Raw genomic sequence first — 12775 nt, forward strand, 5'->3', positions numbered from 1 at the left:
ACCTCTTCTATCCTCCAAACAATGACTGCAGATTCTCTCCCTACAGCACCCTTTCTTCTACTACTTCTTGTATTTAATGACATAACAAACTCACATTCTGAGGCCATAGCCATCAGGTGCTGGATTTCATGAAATATAGTTAGTCTCTTTTTTCCCTCAATTTTTTTTTTTTAATTGTAAGGTTGCTTTTAGTGTTACCCAGTAAGAGCATCAGGAAAATGGGGCATTTTAGTGTAAACTTTGTAATTTTTAGGTGCCTGAGTTTGTCATACAAAATCTCCCTATCAATGTTACACTCTTTAGACTCTGAGGATGTGATCAACCTCCTTTGACCTTGCATGTCTCACACAGCCTGGCTTTGTATTTATTATTTAAGGAGAAATTACCGAACACTGTGGCTTAAACAGTAAGTATGTGTAGTAGAGCTATCTCACTCTCTCTCAGGTTCTTGCAGTAGGTCAGCATTTTCATTAAATATGCCCCAGAATCGAAAACTTTTCCACCTTATTTCCTTTGTCCATAGTTCCTGACACTCCTCTTTTATTCTCTTCATTTTTAATTAAATTTTTAAACATCTGTTCACTTAGAGGGACCTCTATGTCAATTTTTGTTGTTGTTACAGCATTTTTGCTACTTTATCTGCCACCTCGTTTCCTGCTATCCCAACATGCACTAGTATCCATGCTATTTCAATGTTTACTCCTGTGTATTCCTGATACTGAATATGAGACCTGTCTCCATTGTCATCTTGTCAGATTCACTATCCAATATAACACCAACATTATTCCTGCTAGTTTTACAGTCATAAAAGCTACAAAATTGAATCATCTAATGGATTTCTTTAGTCCAGGCATTGGGACACAGAATGCTCTCCCTGCTCTCCCAGTTCTCTCACCATTCGACCCATCCATAAATATTTGGCAAAGCTTGTTCCATTTACCATATATATAGCAATTTGCTATATTTCAGTATTTAGTGCTCCTTCCCCTTGTCATATCATTGTATAGTTCCACATTTATATTATGGACAATATGCATTTTCCACCTATAATGCATTTTCCCTTCACTATATATGCTAATTTATTTTCTTTGTTCCTTTGTCTATATTTTAATCTTATTAACATTAGGCATTTTTGGTTTCCCCATGTCATGCTGTCCACTAAATTCCCCATGTTCTTTATATATTTGTTAGTGTTTCCATCATCACTGTTTCCTCTGACTTTTGCCCAAATGGTTAAAACCAATAATTTCATTCTTAATGCTACAGGCATTTCACTAGCAGCTATCTGCATTACACACAAAGGAGTCATGATGAAGGCACCACATGCAATGTGTAATGCCTGGGCTAGAATTGAGTCTAGCTTCTTAGTGAGCTGTAGCTCACGAAAGCTTATGCTCAAATAAATTTGTTAGTCTCTAAGGTGCCACAAGTACTCCTTTTCTTTTAGCTTCTTTAGGTTTGTTTTTGATGCTGAACTAAATGTTGGCATCTGTACTCAATGGATTGATCTTATTCATGCTCTATAAAATATTACCATTGCTTTCTTATCCATGTCCCAGGTGGTTCCAGAAATACTTCTAAGTAGATAGAAAATATTGTAGATAAATGTAAAGGTAAAATCTATGTGATCCTTCCATGTTAGCTGGCTATCACAAATGTCACACCCAGGAATTGTAGCACTTAACTATATCTATTTGTTGTCCACATAGAGTTTACACTCTTTTAAAAGTGTGTTGACCAAAAATTGCTGTCCAGAGTGTTTACACTCTTAAAATTTTCTTTTTAATGACAATCATTCCTTTAGTTTTGAGATTTGAAAAATTAAAGGCCTACTTTTCCCATTCCACACTTTTCCTAACTGCTTTGTTAATTCACTTCTCAGCTATTTTCTGGTTCCTGTTTTTAGACCATATGGCAGAGTCATCTGTAAATGAGGAAGTGCCTATTCTTGCACTCATCCTTTTTGGGAGATCATTTATCATTATATTGAATAAGGTAGGGCGGATGACACTCCTCTGTGGAGTACCATGTGTATATGTTACAGTAAGCTTTCCCAATTCTGACCTACATAGTTTTTACTTGACAAATCCTTTATCCACCTATACATTCTTCCTCTTATGCACATGGATGTTATGGATTCAATAAGCCCTCTTTCCATAATGTATCAGATGCATTTTCAATATCAAGGAAAGCTACTCATAAGTTCTTTTTCTCATTCTGTGTGTGTGTGTGTTTCTGTCTACTATATGCTCAACTGTATTCCTTCCCCTCCTGAACTCACTTTGCAGATTGTCCATAAATCCATTTCTCTCTAGATAGTTAATCTTTCAGTCACCATTCTTTTTATGACTTTATCCACACATGATGTAAGAGCAATTGTCCTGTATGCATCAGGTGTTCTTCACAGCTTTCCTGGTTTCCACACTGGGACTAAACTGTATATTTCCACTCCACTGGTAGCTCATCTTTTCCACATATACTGTTGTAAGGGTTGGCAGTATTTTCAGAGCCCTCTTTCTGCTACGAACTTTCTGGTTTTATAATCACCACCCAGCCCCTCCCTAGGTGGACTTCATCAATTAAGCCTGGCTTTCTTTCTCTCATAGCTGCTACCAGGTGTGATATCCGGCCTGTCAGGTCCACATTAACCTGTTCATGGCCTGTGTGAGGTACACATCCCATCACAAGGACACAGTTACCTTCTTTTTTTATAACTAAGCACAGCTCGGTCTGGGACTATCAAACCAGAAACAAATTAGTCCTCCCGCTCTCTTTCTATATACAATGCCATTCTGGGTCATCAAGCAGGCTCATCACCTTCCATTTTATTTTCTTTACCAAGTCAATTCATTGCCTTTTTAATACGAGGTATAGCAGACAACTGTGACTGCCTCTGTTGTGGTGTCTTTAGAGTTGTGGTAGCTATAGATGAAGATAGATTCACTTAGAACCCTTTCTCTTCTCCTACACAATTCTGATCTGTCATATTTTCCCCTTTCCTCATGCATTTCAGTCAATCCAACAACTTTCTTTTTTATTATTATTTTTTTATAGACCGAACGGATTCAGATAAGTTTACCTACGATCCCAAAAGGGAGCTGAAAGTATTTAAAAATCACACTAAACCCTTGAGTTTTGAGGTTCGCCAATCATTAAAAATTCATATGAATCCTCCCTAAAACAGACAAAAACCAGACATTTATTTCATCTCTATTAAACCTGAGCAAGTTAATTTAATCTGGGTGCACTGCAATCCACTAGAGTGTCTCAGTTAGATATGACAAGCATAAAAATAATTAAGTTATTTCCTCAAGAACAAGCATCATTCTACAACTGGTTTGGTTAATTCCACTCTGATATAGGAAGGAATGTGTCCTCTTTCTGTTTAAAGAAAAAGGCAGTCCTCAGAACACAATAAGAGATCAACCACAGTCTGTGCTGTAGTGCTCTCTAATGAGTCATGTCATGTCTTTTCCAATGGCTTGTTAATTTTTTAAAAGTACATCATTAAATTGGTATCTTGAGGCTAATTTCATGTGATTTTTTTTAAGCAGGCTGGAGGCTTCAGTTCTAAGATCAGGGGTAATTTGGGAAGTGGATAGGTAAGATAAATTACTGATATTCTATGTCTACCTGCTTACATAAGTTGATGTGAAAATATCTGCGTAGCCAGGAAAAGAGACCTATTCTTACAGCACATCAAAATGTCTCTCTTGCATTCAGTTTCACGATTCAGTGAATATAAAAACAAAACAAAAACAATTTTAAGAGTGACAATAGTTAAGTTTTTTTTTAAATCTCTGACCAGAAGCTATGGTTAAGTTTAACAGAGCAGTATGTTGGGTACCAAAAGCACCTCTAGCACTATCCTCCGGTTCCAGTTATCTCTGCTCTGAAGTACCAGCCTTCTAAAGAAAGATTACACTTCAAAAGACACTACCATTTTCTACTGCTAGATAGTGAGGTTGGAGGCAAACAATAGTGAAGGATAATTCAGTGACAGCCCCATGTATGTACTTGAGAGCATAATCAGAATCTAAATGAATAACCTTGGGTTGTGTTCTTCCAGTCAACCAAAGTTAGATGTTTTTCTCCTACTATAAGCGTGAGTGCAACGGTGGCAGAGACGGTTCTCCACTAACCCCACTGCTGTCCTTGCTTATGTTCTCTAGCACATTGATATATCATTAGGAAATCAAGGGGAAATATGCTTGCATATAGGAAACAGATTTGGTTAATGAGAATATTATTTACACACACTTTCATTGTCTGTAGGCTCCTAATAATCCTGAAAAGTGTTTTAGAGTTAGCGGTCTTACTGACATGTATTATCTACTGCTTGGTAGAGTATGACACTAAATGGGAAGTTTGCCTGGACAAGGATTAGGTAAAAGCTGATTAAGGAATTCAGCATTTGGCCCATCTGTATGGCTTTGCATAACTTTGCTTTAAAAAAAAAAAATCAGAATGAGTTGAGATTTCTCTCTCTGCTTCATTCAAACCAAACATAAGTGGCTATTTTAATGTTCTGTTTGGCAACCAAATGAAAAATCAGTTATTCACGCAGCTCTGCTAAAAAGCTGCATTATTCTCTAGACAGGCCACCTAAGCTTAGGGAGGAAACAAACCTGAATTTTTCTCCATTTGCATAAGAATTTATACTGGAAGGATTTCAAGATATGGATGATCGCTTGAAAAATTACAGCTCTTCAGATAGTATTTTACATTTCCTAAAAATATGCATGTGAGATTACAGATTTCTGAGAAACAGATTAGTTAAGAACTTTAAAACACTTAATGCTAAATAGTCCCCAAATACAGCCAAAATTCTTTTTAAGTCACGAATATCCCTTACTGGAAGTGACTTGTTATTTATGGAGTTGCAGGTCTGAAGTGCCAAAACATAAGGGTAAGGCATGTCTGGGCCTCTTAATTAGAATAGCGCGTTACACCCTAGTGAATTTGTCTGTCCTTTTGGTGAAGTCACGGTTTTGATTTTTTTTTTTTTTTAATATCAAATGTTGGTATGGTGCACTGTTTATGGGTAAGCTTTTGTTTGCTAAACTTTTTATTGTATGAATTATCACGGTCTTTACTCTTTCTTTGAATAACACTGGTGCTAAGTAATTGGGAAAAGGGTCGGAACAGTGTGAAGCAGTGGGTTAATATTTATGATGCCACGTTAATGTTGATTGCCGCAGTTCTATTTTTTTTTAGCAACAATGATTACAAGCCTCCAGCTCTCAGCTACATTTAGTAAAAAAACATTACCTTGGCAACGAACAGAAAGAGAAGAAGAAAAATCCATCTACTTTAATAATACACTCACTGGTTTAAATCTATAATATAATGAGCTATAGCTTTGCATAGGGGCTACTTGGACATTATTACACCTAATTTTATCTGATTAATTGTGACAACCTGTAAATGAGGTTTATTGTTAAATTAGATATTTTGCAAACCATAGCTGGCATTGCAAGTTGTTACTTCAATGTCAACATTCAATCGTGGCAACAAGTATGAAAAAATATATAGGTATTGTAGCTTGAAAATGCAAAAATCATTTTTATAAGACTCAGGCCTATACATCCAAAGCCATTATAAAATTTTGAACAGCACTGCAGTATCAGGATACTGTCTTCCAGCTGACTTTCTCAAGCATTGTAAATATTGTAATCTCAAGAGAAGCATTTATGAAAATATTTACTGCCTCCTAATAGACTTTCAAAGGCCAAAGCATTTACAATATGAGCTGTTGGAAATAAATTGTTCTTTTAGATGTTCCCCCTGACTCAATGGTGGTATTTCTATATCCCAACGAGTCCTCCCTCATTTTTCACTTCTTTAATTCCCCCTAATTTTGAGGATTCTTATAAGAACTCCAAAAAGAAATGGATGGATGGAACTCCCATCACCTGAAGCTCCCATTGTACTCAATGAAGTGTGTGATTCTCAAATTACAGTTATTTTTATTTTATTGTCTAAATACCAATATAACTTTAATTAGCAAAGTTTGGAAATTTTGGACAATACAATGCAGTGCACTATTCCATAATGATCTTTCTAGCCAATGAAAAAGTATTATTGATTGGTTGTAGAAATAATTTCATCCATTACTTGATGGCTCCCTAGAGTACTCTTTATATGACCCAGAAAAGGAATGGACTAAATGAAAGAATCCTTGTTTGAAATTCTATGGCCTGTGTTCTTCCAGAGGTCAAACTATATGATCATAATGATTCCTCTAATTCTTACAGGCTATGAACGTATACTACCTCACCATTGTTCCACACCACTGAAAACTTAAGGGAATTGGAGACTAAGGTTAGAAATTAAACCTGGATGTGGCATCAGTGAAACCTACCAAGTAGCCCCAAGGTTTCAGCATTTAAACATAAAATTGAATTATGAGGAAAAAATAGCCTTTACTGCTTCTGTGTCCATTATTGGTAATCCTCCATCACAGAGCTAATACACTGGAAAAGCTCATTAGAAATGCTAATGTGCAACATAATCCAATACAATTTATCTCCATTTATTTGCAGCACAACATAAATGTTATGGGTCTTTCTAGTCTTGTGATCAGTTTGTTATAATAACTTTATACAAGTTGAGAGCCACATATTATGTATACAAGCAACATTATAAAATTCGTAAAATGCAATTTGCCTTTCTTTAAGAGTAAAACAAAGCATAATTTATTTATGGCTCTGAGTGTCTGGAAATATAACATGGAACAATAAGCAGAAAGTCAAAATGTCTATAAACACCAATACATATTTATACAATAGGAAAAAATAATTTAAGAAAAAACAAAAATGAAACAATTATATTAAAAAATGCTGAGGGCCAAATGCACAAAACATCTGCTGGCCTCTAATGGAAGAGAAAAATAGGTGAACATATAATAACTAATACTGAATTTACTCTAACAATCAGATTTTTATTATTCAATATATTTGAGATATTTTGCAAATACAAATGGCATGAATTTTATTGACCACTAAAGTGAAAAATGGATGTCACTGGGTAGAGAAAAGGTATGCTACAGTATGAGGAGCCACAGTGTTAGCTTCCCTATGTAGATCTGCTAATGAAACTCAGTTTTGCCATGCAATATACCCTGCTACCCCAATCCTGAAAACATCCCAGGCCAGAAAAGGTTGCTAACCATTTTACACATGCTGGGTTTCCACACAAAGTCAATCTTCTTAGAGCTGAATTAGTTTCAAATTAATTTCACTTTCTGATCTGTGACATTATTGCTAAACCTCAAAAATAAAAGGATAGAAAGTCAGTTCCCCCCATGCCACCATTTCAAAATGATGGTTTCAAGCTCATCTGTGTAAGGTATTTTGAGGTTCCATGTAAAAATGGTAGTGGTGATTTCAAAGAGACATGGGTATACATTATATAGTCATATAAAGGGAATTTATAAAACTCTTAAAAATGCAGCCATTAATATTTCTCCAGAAGTCAGCAAAGTATTGACCTATTTAAGGTCCGTCTATGCTCTAGATTGAGAGAATTCCAATGAAAAAAAAAATAGGTCACTACGTAACGGATATGGATGCAGTGCAAATGACCAACCTTCCTCTTGTTTTTAGTTTCTTCTTTCCCTGACACTTTGTTCTCATTTCATTTCATTTCTGTATAAAAACCATGGCAACACTTATCATAGATACACTAGGTGGCCAATTAGGGAGGCACATATGTGGTGGGGTGGAGGGACAGGTTTCTGGCCAACCCCTCTCCTAAAGCAGCAGGTCCCACCTGCACCCTACATCACATGGATTTTCACAAAGCTGAAGTTTTGCTTTTGCTTTCAGTAGTAACAGTGCATGGAGACATTGAAGAGGGATAAGCAAAGAACAAGTGATCCTGAAGGTGAAATTGAGAGGGAGGGACATGTAACAGGAGCAAACAGGCAGCAAATGGACAGAGGTGAACTGAGGATATGTAAGGAATATGGAAGAAGAGCATGTAGAATGAAGACAGAAGGATGAGAGCTTTTTCATGGGGGGAGGAAGAGAGAGGAGGGCACAGAAAAAGGAGGAGGTAAAGTGATGGGGAAGAGACCCCCAAGGGAGGGAAAAGTGAGTGAGTGGGGCTGGAGGTTTCTATATTCCTAACTATTACCCAAGGAGTCAAAAACATGGGAGGAACAGAAAATTCCTCAGCTCCAAAATGATAGGGAGGGCCCCCTACACCAGGCATATTCTGGAGGAGAGGAACCTTATGTCTGTGTCTAACTCTCTCCCATGATGTTTTTCTCCAGCATTGGTGGACCACTCAAGTTACTTCTCCTTTTCCAGCATTGTTGAAGCTCGCAGAACCACAATGTGACCACTGATTTGTAAAAGGATAAACACAGCTAACAAACTCAATCTTGCCAAGATAATGCAATTTTGATCATAATTCTCCATTATCTGATTTTCAGGAAAGTCTAGTGTTTACAAGAAAACCCTCCCCCTTTCAAAAAAGGCAAAATGTCTTGGCATCTTCTCACTCCAACTAGGCCAGGTACTCAAATTAAAATGTGAATTTAAAAATCTGTTTCAAATACCAGAGTCTAACAATAATTATTGAGACAGTTTAGTTCTGTACCATTGTTCCTTTCTTAGCCTCATAAGGTTCCATTTGACCCAGTTTCAGAGGGGTTTTTTGAATCTACTTTTATCTTCTGTTCAATGAAGCTGGTGAAACTTACTGTATTCATACAGATTTACTGCATTAACATAGATTTATATTAAAAACAGCATGTCCTGCACTGTTCCCTCTAAGCTGTGTGCGTGTATGTGCGTACACAGATCCTAAACCCTGTACACATAGCGAAACACAGTGTGCACAAAAATTTGCACAAAAGCACAATAATTTGCACAGAAGAATTTTTCTGTACCTACGACCTGTCAAAAATTAGAGGGAACATTGTCCTGCAGAGAAATCTGTTATTTGTTACATTGATTATCTTTTTGCCATATACTTTTAGTACTTCAGCTTACAAAAAGGAGGTCTCAAAAATATATTCCCTAGTAATTTGACTGCATAAGTAGTAACAAATTACCTATATGGCCTTTTATTTATTAATGTTCAAGTAGGTGTTTCCACTAGTATCTTGGAGATCCTTCTTTTGTCATTAGTATATGGAAGTGTCTGGATTCTTTCTGAGGGAGGTAAAATGTTAAATTTCAGAAGCTTCAGAAGCTTTGCCTAAAAAAAGCTCACAAAACCAATATTCATGAAAAGCCAAATTGTACTGTGATGCCCTAAATCTCTCTCTCTGATGGAAGGCCTGTGCCTTAAATTTAAAATTCCTATGCTATCTATCCATTTTATATGAGCATGCAGCATATCAGGCTACTGTAGTCACTGGAATACTAGAAGATACACAGTGAAACAGTATATAAGTGTTCATATTAATTCTCCCTAACTGAAAAATGCATTCCATTCTGGAAGATGTTCTAGAATGCTTTTTTCAAGTAGAAGATTCTACTAAATGTAACACATTCATTACCAGTCCATTTGTTTGTACTTACATTTATGTTTTGCACTGAATAATAAATATTAAATATGTATATACAAAATAAGCCTGTTTAAGCATCTGTGGCTCATATACCCTTCCATTCTGGAATACCTGGAATCTGGGAGGAGGACTAACTGAGCTCCCTTTTTCACTCCCCTGGACCCCACACAGCATCAGGAAACACCTGGCAGCTGTTTCCTGGCTCCTATATCACTCCGCAGCATCAAGACAAGAGATAAGAAGCATACACAGATGGAAGATAGGCACTTACAAACCCCTCCATGGGCAAGGGGGGAAGCCAGGAGATATGAGGCCATGGAGTTTCTACCACTTCATGCAGTCATGGAGGGTAGATTTGGCTACCTGACAGCAGGGGTGAAAGTAACTTGAGGACACTTACCGGTAGGGGTCCGGGGTGGCTCTGGCTCCCAGAAGGGGCAGGGCCTCTGGCGGAAGGAACGTGGACCCTATGAGATCATGGAAGCCGTTGCGGAGGTGAATTATAAGGTGAAGCACCCAGACTGCCAAAGGCCAAAGCAGATATACCATGTCAACTTACTCTTTCGGGAGATGTACCTGGTCGTCCTGCTGGCTCCATCCCAGGCAGATGGCCCACAAGGGCAGGTAAAGATATCCCCCAAATTAGCCCCGGAACAACGAAAAGAGGTCATCGAAATGATCCAGCGGAACCAAGACGTGTTCTCCACAAAACCAGGCTGTATGATGCTGATCCAACACCATATCATCACCTGTCCCAGAGCAAGGATGACGATAAAACCATGTTGCATACCAGAGACAAAAAGAGAAGAAATTAGGGCAGAAGTAAAGAAGAAGCTGGAACTTGGGGCGATTGAGGAATCACACAGCAGTGGTCTAGCCCTATCTTCTTGGTCCCCAAGCTTGATGGCAGCCTGAGGTTTTGTAATGACTTCCGGAAGTTAAATGAGGTATCCCAATTCGATGCCTATCCAATACCACATATTGATGAGCTGGTGGATCAGTTAGGCAAGGCCCGATACTTGACCACCTTGGACTTGACAAAAGGCTACTGGTCAAGGAAAAAATGCCCTCTACACCCCATGGGCTTTTCCAATATACCATCCTCCCTTTTGGGCTCCATGGGGCCCCCGCGACTTTCCGACGATTGATGGACAGATTACTTCGACCCCCATGCCAAGTATGCTGCCTCCTATTTAGATGATGTGGTAATCCATAGCCCTGACTGGGAGACGCATGTGGGGAAAGTGGAAGTGGTACTAGATACTCTTAGACAGGCTGGCCTTACCACTAACCCATCCAAATATACAATAGGGTTAGCCAAGGCCAGATACCTTGGGTATGTAGTTGAAAGGGGCCTGGTGAAGGCTGAATGGAACAAAGTTGAAGGCAATACAGGAATGGCCTTGCCCGATCTGCAAGAAGCAAGTCAGAGCATTCTTAGGGATAGTGAGGAACTATTGCCAGTTCATCCCTCACTTCATCACAAGGGCAGCGCCTCTGATGGATCTGATAAGAGCTTGGGGCCCGGAGACAGTTAAGTGGACTGAAGCGGCAGAAGAAGCTTTCACAGACCTAAGGACGGCCCTTTGCAGCCATCCAGTGCTCATAGCTCCAGATTTCAAAAAGGAGTTTCCTACAAACAGACACCTCAGACGTAGGACTTGGGGCCATCCTTTACAGATGGTGAGGGATGAGGAGCACCCAATCCTTTACCTTAGGCGAAAGCTCCTGCCCAGGGAGCAATGGTACGCCATAGTAGATAAAGAATGCCTAGCAGTTAAATGGGCCATGGAGATACTACGGTACTACCTGCTTGGCCAGCAGTTCACCCTTGTGACAAACCACGCCCCACTCCAATGGATGCACACAATCAAGGAGAGGAATGCATGAGTGACTAGATGGTTTCTATCCCTACAACCTTTCCACTTCCAATACAGCATAGAGCTGGAAGCCAACATGGCAATGTGGACAGCATGTCACAACAACACTGTCTCATCCCAAGTAGCCCAACCCTGTGGTGTTGAGCAGGGGAGTGAGGATGTGTGATACAGGAGGGCCAGGAAGCAGTGGTAGAGGGGAAATATATAAGCCCTAGGCTAATTAAGGCATGGTTCCCTGTAGACTAGGGAGGGTTGCTACAGGTTAATTGGAGCACCTGTAGTCAATTAAGCCCTGTCAGGAACCTAATAAACCCCCCTGCTTCAGGCAGTCAGGGGAAGAGGAGGAAGGAGAGAGGAAGGGAGCTTAGAGATGTGTTGTGAGAGCTGAAAGACCAGAGAACCAAAGTAAGGGAGAGCCTGCCCTGGCAGGGCAGGGATACTCCCTCCCACAGCATCTAAGGACTGGGGTAACCCCACCCAGGGGGGAAGGAGGTAAGAAATTCACAAGGGTTGAGAGGGGCTGGGACTCAGAGTGTGGAGCAAACGCAGCCCCCTTTCCCGCTTCCCTCCTCTACCACCTTCCTGGGCCACTGGCGGGACCTTTGGCACCGAAGAGCAGGGGCAAAGGGTGTTGTCTTAGCTGCCCCCCCCCCCCCCGCAAAGAAAAGTGCAGGACCCACCATACAAACATTGGCCATCTTGTCACTATATATATACCCAAATCATGCATTTAGAAGCATGTACTTGATTTACCTTTTCTTGAAAGCACCTAGCATGGTAACAAGTTGATGCATACACTTATAGTAAATTAACCTGGCTATATTCTATTGTAGTCAGTAGATCTAAAATGAATACTTTTCTCTTAATAAAAGTTTGACTGCGTTAGTCTAAAGGCAGTTTGTAAATATTATAGTTCACCTAGAATCCTGTAGTCAACTTACTAGTGAAGGTAGTGACAACTGTTTACTCAGACGGACCTTCACTGACAATTCAGGTGAGTGAACTTAAGAGTCATAAAAATAAATGTAACAGTAATTTACCATTTTCCTGCATGTAGTGTCTTGGTTTCCCCTTGATAGATTAGTTCTCCAGCTCACCTGTTGTCTTCCCCTGACAGTGTAGTAACCAACATAAGTGTTGTGTAAACATGACCGAAGATCCTAATTGGGTTTGCAGTTCTGCACACTACCCTCTTATTATCTTGAACACTGGTCTGGGACCTGAACAAGGATTTATCCTCTCAGATACCCCACGGAGAGATTAATGGAATAGGAGAGTCACATTTGAGGAACCAGCAGTCTTTTTACATGAACCCAAAACAGGTATAGCAACAAATAATAATAAATTATAAAAAAATTGTTTCACGTTTAAA

The sequence above is a fragment of the Eretmochelys imbricata genome, chromosome 2 (assembly GCF_965152235.1).
Source record: "Eretmochelys imbricata isolate rEreImb1 chromosome 2, rEreImb1.hap1, whole genome shotgun sequence".
NCBI classification, from domain to species: domain Eukaryota; kingdom Metazoa; phylum Chordata; order Testudines; family Cheloniidae; genus Eretmochelys; species Eretmochelys imbricata.